The following is a 2,785-nucleotide window of genomic DNA, read 5'->3' as shown; positions in this document are numbered from 1 at the left end:
AACCCCTTCCTCCCGACAAGCAGCGAGAGATTAGTTCCGCCTTCCTTTCCTCTGACTGATCAGTTCAGGGGGGAATGTGCTGTCTGTGTTGTGGAAACGGATTACTATCACAGTGGAATCAAATTGCAGTTCATTTTAGCATGTGATTAAATTGTGCAGCAAGGACCATTTCATGAGACATATATTTTATACAGAATTCCCACTGACCTCCTGTGCAGTAAAATGATGTATTATTATTATGCAGGATTTATAAAGCACCAACAGTTTGCTCAGCGCTTTACAAAATGACCTTACGGATGATTTTACAAGATGTCATCACTATCAGCCAGTGTTGCCAACCTCCCGCAGCATTTTTTACTGACGGCACATTCAAAAATTTACTGACGGAGCACGTATTTTACTGACAACCTGAAAAATGACAGGACTCCTAATAAAAACTAAGACAATATTTAAACAGAAAATGGAAACACTGACAATACCCATAACAAGCCATCTGCCTGGTTTACGCTCAAAGGATAAGTTCACCTTTGGGAATATGTTCCACCTGGTTTTAGGGGTTTACCTTGTTCCCAATGCTGCAGCCGCTGCACCCACCCCCCTGTGACAGAGGTACAGCCATGTCATTCATTCACAGTGTTCTGTGAATGAATGAACTACAAGTCCTGACAGCCTTGGCAGCTGTTGGCATGTGGTTCTCAATGAACTACCAAGGTACTGTGGTAGTTCATTGAATCTTTCTGTCAGTATTTATTTATTTCAGGATTTTATATAGTGCTGTCAATTTATGCAGTGCTTTACTTATATATTATACATTCACATCAGTCCCTAACCCTCAAGGGGTGTACAATCTAAAGTCCCTAACTTACATTCACACATACTACAGCCAATTTAGACAGGAGCCAATTAACCTACCAGCATGTCTTTGGGGTGTAGGAGGAAACCAGAGTACCTGGAGGAAACCCACACAGGCAGAACATGCAAACTCCAGGCAGGTGGTGCCATGGTTGGGATTCAAACCAACAATGCTAGTACTGCCAGGCGGAAGTGCTAACCATTTAGCCACTGTGTACATCCCATACAGCAAGCAGATATACTGACAGGTCTGCAGGAGACCTGCATGGCACCCATGATCTCCTGATTGCTGCTGCAATGCTTTACAGGATCCTGCAACCAAAAATAATAAATGCACATTTTTTTACCTTCAAAATTTTGGTCCAAAGGTGAACTTATCCTTTAAAAGGTCAACACAGTATGACAAATTGTCAGCCCCTGATATTTCCAGAAAGTTGTAAATGTAAATATAACATCCTTCAGAAATACTGAATTACAGGATGTTAAATGGACACAAGATGGCAGTGTCCTGCAGCCCAGTTGTAAATAGGAGAACAAGGGTGACGCCACTGAGTTTAGTATTAGCCAAAGTGAAGGAACGAGGCCTGTAGAAGGAGCCGGAGAGCTCCAAGCACGTAGCCTGCCTTCACAGCACTGTTCCTCCTCCGGTGACGTCACTTGCACCTACAGATGCGCTCCAAGCTGGTTCCTAAACTTCCGGTCAGCATTCCCATGCCGGGACTGCGGTGATGGCATTCCGCATTATCTGTGGAAAGGGACTCCATCCCTGGGACTCTTGGGCTGCTTTAAAGAGGTAGTAGAGTCAGTACTTGTACCTACAGTTAAGCCTATAATAAGGCTTACCTGTAGGTACTGTAAATATCCCCCAAACATGCACTGTTTAGGAGATATTTACCTATGTACAGCAGTGGTGCATGCACTCTGAAGGAACGGCATGCCCATGCCATTCCTTTAGAGCTGTGTGCTGTAAAAAGTGACTCCCGCAGTTTACTACTGCTTTAACTGACACCGTTCACATGTTAAGGCCTAGTTCACCCGGCCTACTGGTTACTACACTTTCAGCATAATCCATTCACAGGAGCCCACTGCCGTGTCTTGCCCTCCACAGGTTAAGCCACATAATTGCTTCCATTGCAGTTGGCCCACACTCACCAAAAAGTTCCTACATTGCTTCAGTTTACCACAGGGGTCGCAAGAGGAATTAACAGAAAGGGCTTCTGCTCATTATTTAATCTCTGCCAAAATTTACATCGTACCCTGTCTGTGTTAAAGGGGTACCATCCAGGCTACCTACCACTTAAAGGGGCAGCTCCTTTCCTTTCTAGTCACACCATATTAAGGAACTTCTACAGTTGCTACCAGAGGGATTTGAATTCTTAAAGTGCACCAACTCGGGCCCCATCGAGCGCGTAGAAGATCTTATACTGCAGTTTAAAGGAACAGTGACCTACTTTATTCAAGAGTTTTTTGCTTAAGCTCAGAATTGAATCCTGTCACCTGCTTCTGAGAGCCCAAAGTGAGCCAGCTGCTCTGCTTGTTATTTTTTTTTTTCTTGCTCACTGGGGAAAGACATCTCAAGACTGGGGTTACTGGCTAAATTTTCAATTGCAGGACGTCCATAACTATTTGAGATTTGTGTTTGATTTTTTTGCTTGCAATTACTCCAAGTGATAGCTATTATTTTATACAGAAACTGTTGTTTTACTGTGCTTACATTTAATCTCAATACAACTAAGATATCAGTTCACTCTAAGTGGTCTGTGAGTCTAATTTGTGGTTGCAGTCTAAGGGTCTCTTTGACTGGAGGTTTAAGATGGTGTCAGCAGGGGTTGGGTTTTCAGAGTGGAGTCAGGCCAGACAGGGAACCAAAGAATTACTTAACGACCCCTGGGGGGGTAGTGCTACATAAAACAGTGATTTTTACAAACTGTCC

This window comes from Staurois parvus, unplaced genomic scaffold (assembly GCF_062004578.1).
Source record: "Staurois parvus isolate SC_StPar_1 unplaced genomic scaffold, SC_StPar_1.0 ptg000147l, whole genome shotgun sequence".
Taxonomy (NCBI): Eukaryota; Metazoa; Chordata; class Amphibia; order Anura; family Ranidae; genus Staurois; species Staurois parvus.
Note: the sequence above shows the minus strand (reverse complement) of the source record.